This window comes from Hibiscus syriacus, unplaced genomic scaffold (genome assembly GCF_006381635.1).
Source record: "Hibiscus syriacus cultivar Baekdansim isolate YM2019G1 unplaced genomic scaffold, ASM638163v2 tig00116997_pilon, whole genome shotgun sequence".
NCBI classification, from domain to species: domain Eukaryota; kingdom Viridiplantae; phylum Streptophyta; class Magnoliopsida; order Malvales; family Malvaceae; genus Hibiscus; species Hibiscus syriacus.
This window is the reverse complement of record NW_024063513.1, coordinates 1602344-1607836: the sequence shown is the minus strand read 5'-3', so window position 1 is coordinate 1607836 and position 5493 is coordinate 1602344. Positions and strand designations below refer to the sequence as shown.

At 34.6% G+C, this 5493-nt stretch overlaps 1 long non-coding RNA gene across 1 annotated transcript; it reads left to right on the top strand.

The window, feature by feature from the left end:
• The first annotated feature begins 5053 nt into the window (after positions 1 to 5053).
• Positions 5054 to 5493, top strand: LOC120194394. The gene is made up of 3 exons (XR_005522966.1): positions 5054 to 5095; positions 5256 to 5338; positions 5436 to 5493. It is a non-coding gene; the product is annotated as an uncharacterized LOC120194394 (long non-coding RNA).

Sequence of the window (5493 nt, the reverse complement as noted above, 5' to 3'; positions counted from 1 at the left end):
ATTATGGGGTATGTATTTGTTTCTCTTAAGAACGTTTGATATATATAACCATAAGTTGATTTTTTTAAAATAAAATATGTATATTTTCTTCCATATCTTTGTCAAGAAATGTTTGGTCTCTCATCAGGGAAAGTAATTTCATCAAATGAGCATTCTCATTTCTCAATTGCACCAGTTTTTCTTCCAGAAATCTCGTATGCTCCTATAAAAGAATGAATGGAGATCATAGCCTCGGTATATTGAAAAAGAAGTACGAATTCTAGACATAACTTCCTTAAGTTCCAGGATTCTGCTTGCTATAAATGTATGTATACAGTATACCTACCTGAGCCTCGGCTCGAGATTTTGCAGCTGAACTTCTGTTTCTGGTCTTATTCTTCCTCTTCCTTTGAACCTCTCCGATGGTTTCTTGCATTTGGTTTCATCCTGTAATGTCAACCGATCAATCATTCATTACGAGCAACTCTCTTGAAGGTGATTGTGCAGGCAAAGCATGCATTTGTGGTCTATATAAGGGAACCCTAGTGGATTCACTAAACACCCTCCAATCCTCATCATCTTATTCTGAATAATTTGATCCTTTAGGAAAGACGAAGATACAGTTTCAACATCTCACATAGTATGATTGTTCTGCTGGTTTGGTACCATTGTTGGAGGTTGCAGTAGGAATTTGCTGCTTTCTTGCAGTTGTTCATCTTCTGGGTTTTCAGCTTTGACATCATTGATTAACAAAGACATTAATTCGTCAGGATTTGGTGTTCCATCAAGTGTATTGGCACAATCTAATGAATTGTCACCCATTATTCTTCCTTAATCACCAAAATTACGAAGAAAACCTTTTTTCTTTTAATCAGACAACTTCAGGCAGATTTCATTTGTAAATACCTACATAAAGTAGACATAATTTACTCATGACATTTCATATGTTTTTTAGACTAAAATCGTAATATTTCACTCTCTTTTTCATTTTTTTTATTTGTTTTTCTTTCGCTTTTGTACTTAAATTGAGTTATAATTTTCTTAAAACTATTTAAATCAATACGTGTAGTAACTATTGAAAAAACAACCGACACAACATCGATGACTTCGCTTTATTACAGGTGTTTTATGAGATTTGAGATTTCTTAACTTGTTATTTTATTATTTTTTAACGAATTTTAATAAAATTTAAAGTTTTTTATGTCATTATTCATATGTGGTACGATTTAATATTATAAATTTATGACGTCATTAAAAGTAATATTGCTAATTAAAGTACCAAAACAATAAATGTAATTAAAACTCAGATACTAATACGGGAATAAAAGTTGTTTCAAGTATTGAACAAAATACCTAGTTCGTGTGTTAATTTGAAAATATTTCTTTAAGTACCAGTATGAAAGAAGGTGTGCCAAAGGTTTTCTATAAACTCAAGAAGAGAAAAGCTCTTTTAGAAATTGAATTCGATGGTAATATATATATAAGAGATAAATGTGATTTTTCAATTGAATAATATATGAAAATAAAAATTTACATGTCAAATATATAATAAATATGGTGAGAACTATATTACTCGATATATATTTCCCGGGTTTTTCTTCTCTGGTAGGCATTACTTACTATTTTCTCTCTTTATCGCTAAACCATTTCTTGTCGCAACTCCCATTTCCTCTCGGATACTTTTTAATGACTTGGTAACGTTGTTTTGCAGGTAAAAGTTCATACTTTGCTCCGTGGAAAGAACTTAGATTCAGAGATGAGGTAATTTTAACTTTGCTATTGATTTGCTGGACACGGATTAGTAGATTTTGGATTCTTTTTTTTTTCATACGTGCTTTGCAGGATAATCCTCTTAGGTACGTTGATTAGAAATATTGTTATGATTAGAACGACTTTTTAATTTTTCATTGATTGTGTTTTGTACTCGAATTAAAGAGTTTTACCTTGTGTTAATAGAAATATAGAATAATCTGTTGTGTACTTTAATCCGTGAAATATTTGAAAATGGCATTGTCATTATGTGTGTTTAGCTTTTACTCGTATATGACTCTCAATTTTTTTCTCATTGTCGTAGAATTTTAACCTTGACGGTAAGTTATAGTTGTCAATTTTGGATCAGCGTGATTTGTTAGGGAACTACCTTTGTTCCTGGGTTTGATAGCATAGTTCAAAGCATTGGCTTGATCTTTGTGTTCTGGGGTGCTATTTTTTTATTTTGAGATGTTTAAGTTGCCCATATTAATCATTTGCTATCTGGTTGTTTATGGTTTTGTTTGCTTAAAGATTTTGGATTTCTTATTTACAGTAAGCTTCGGAGTGATGCCCTTAGAGAAGTAATTTCAACAATTGTAGCTCAGTCCAAGGAGAAACAACTTAAATTTACTGAGACTGTTGAACTCCAAGTTGGCCTGAAAAACTATGATCCCCAAAAGGATAAGCGTTTCAGTGGATCTGTGAAGCTGCCACACATTCCACGCCCCAAGATGAAAATTTGCACGCTTGGAGATGCTCAACATGTTGAAGAGGTGATTTTGCAGCTTTCTTAGGTGAAATTTTGTTTGTTTATATTTCTTAGAAGAATGCTTTATTTTCGGAATCAGGTATAAGATGCGCATTATGCTTAGATAATACTTCTAGTATTTGAATCATTTTTGCAATTAAATTTTTGTTTTGAATGGTTTAATAATACAGGCATAGAAAATTGGTTTGGATTATATGGATGTAGAAGCGTTGAAAAAAACTAAACAAGAACAAGAAGTTAGTGAAGGAGCTTGCCAAGAAGTATCATGCTTTTTTGGCTTCTGAATCTGTTATCAAGCAAATCCCTCGTCTTTTGGGTCCTGGCACTACAGTAAACCTGTTCTGTAGCGGCGTTTTAAGCGGCGTTTGTTGATAAAATGCCACAAAATATTACATATAGCAGCGTTTCAATCCAAACGCCACAAATTGAGACTTAGCGGTGTTTTTTGTGAAAACGCTGCATAGAGTATAAATATAGCGGCGTTTTGTTAAAAACGCCGCCATAGGATGGTATATAGTGGCGTTTTTTCAACAAACGCCGTAATTAATAATAGTTTTTTGCGTCGTTTTTAGACAAACGCCATAGAAAGGTTAAACAATAGCGGCGTTTATAGTAAAAACGTCGCAATATAGTAGACATGTAGCAGCGTTTATAGTAAAAACGCCGCAATATAGTAGACATGTAGCGGCGTTTTAGCTAAAACGCCGCATATTTAACATTTAGCGGCGTTTATACCAAAACGCCGCAATAGAGTGGTAATTATCGGCGTTTTTGTATAAAAGCGTAAAAACATGTGATATGTGGCGTTTTTTAAAACGCCGCAAAATGTTAAATATATTGTCCTCCCTTTCTCCCACCCAAACCCTAAAATCATTTCAACTCTTCTTCCTCATAGTTTCTCTGGTACAACAACGACCCTCACACGATTCCAAGCGACGTCGTCTTTTGTCTATCCCGGCGACCAAATCGGCCCTCTCACCGACGAACTACACAATTCCACGTTGATCCTCTTATCACTATGATCTTTTTCAATTTTGTTTTGGTTGGTATTCTGAAAATGGGGAAAACCCAGAAAGCTAACAGCTAACATATTTGAGAAAAAAAGAACAGGTCTTACCTTGAGTAAGAGAAATTATCATCGAAATGTCTACATGGCGTCTTTGCTCTGACGATGGATCAAATTATCGCTGGGAGGCTATCGGTCCGGTTTCGCCGTCGAAACTCGATGATGACTCGACAGGAACTCATATTGCTCCATACCCTTCCATGGCCGATCTCCTACTTGAAGGTAAAATTCTATAATCTTTATGCCGCATATTTCCCTTTGTACGGTCACTCAAATTTCATAGTCGTACGCATAGTCTTCGAAGCTTATTGAGAATGATGATAGAGAAATGGATAAATACCCTATTTTAGAAACGAATTTGGTAACTGTGGCGTTGAAAGAATCTTCAATTGCAAAAGCAGTATCGATCCTCAATGAAGACGATGTTGCCTCTACTGTTACTCCAAGTAAACGTTTATATAATCTGTTTAAATATATTTTAATGTTTGATTCAATTCCCAAGCACCTCCAATCAAGTTTTATACTGTAGGTGGAGGGTCGTTATCTGTTTCAAGTGAAGCACTGAAGCGCGCAAGGAGTCTTCTTGTGAACCGGAGGTAGGAGATTTATTTGGTGAAATGGATGAAGAGTTTCTCATATAGAATTTACACGGAGGAAAAAACGATGCGTCGTCAAACAAGGAAAACAGCTTTCCTACGTCCTTTCCCACGAAGGAGCAATGAAGACTAAATTGTACTGAACAATATGGTGAAGACTGTTTATGCATAAGTACTTTAATGTTTCTAAATTATAATGTATGTTGAAGACTGTTTATGCATAAGTACTTTAATGTTTCTAAATTATAATGTATGGTGAAGACTGTTTATGCATAAGTACTTTAATGTTTCTAAATTATAATGTATTTGTTGTTAAGTAGTTTTATGCATAAGTACTTCGTCTTAATTAAATGTATGGTTGTAACTTTAGTTATGTAAGAAGAAATGAATATTTAAAATATGTTAATCTTATATAAATAAAGGTATTTAGCGGCGTTTGTATCTAAAAACGCCGCTATATATCTATCCTTTTGCGGCGTTTATATCCAAAAACGCCGCTAATGATAAGTACATTAGCGGCGTTTTGTTACAAACGCCGCAATAGGTGTTACTTAAATCATGCGAGAGCATTTCCCCCCTTGAAATTGAATTCTAAACCTAATTTTATCGAAAACAACTGCTGCTACTCGTGCTTGAAGGTCCTTTCATACTACTGCTCGGCGATGACTCCAATAATAAATTCCGTCAACGAAAGGCCACCGACGACGAGCTTGGTTATCCCGAACTGTAAGTCCTTCTATCTCAATTTTATTTTTATTTTTTTTTCGATTCAATCACATGAGTTATTGTTATTTGAAAACATTTTGTGTATATGAATGTGTAGGGATGAGGATGCGTTGTTGAATACACAGTGCCCAAAGAATTTAGAACTTAGATGGCAAACGGAGGTCAGCTCCGCATTTATGCAACTCCCTTAATTGCTGATATCAATAGGTAGTTTACTCTTACCTTTTGAGTTCGTGTTTTCATCGCATCTTTGACTATGTTAAAAATCTCAATTCTTTTCATTTCCCCTTTCGAAATCTGCTCATCTTTTTGAGTAAACTCATACAGAATAATTTAACTAACTCCCGCCATATTGTGTAATTTTTAGTGATGGGAAGCTTGACATAGTGGTTCCCTCATTTCTTCACTACCTTGAAGTTTTAGAAGGTTCTGATGGCGATAAAATGCCAGGTACTAGTGCTTTCCCTATATCATGTTAAATCGAACTTATCGATGAATCTAGAGCAATCCGATCGAAGTTGATCATTGAGTTTCAATAATTTGTCAGGTTGGCCTGCTTTTCACCAGTCAACCGTGCATTCTAGTCCTCTCTTGTATGATTGATA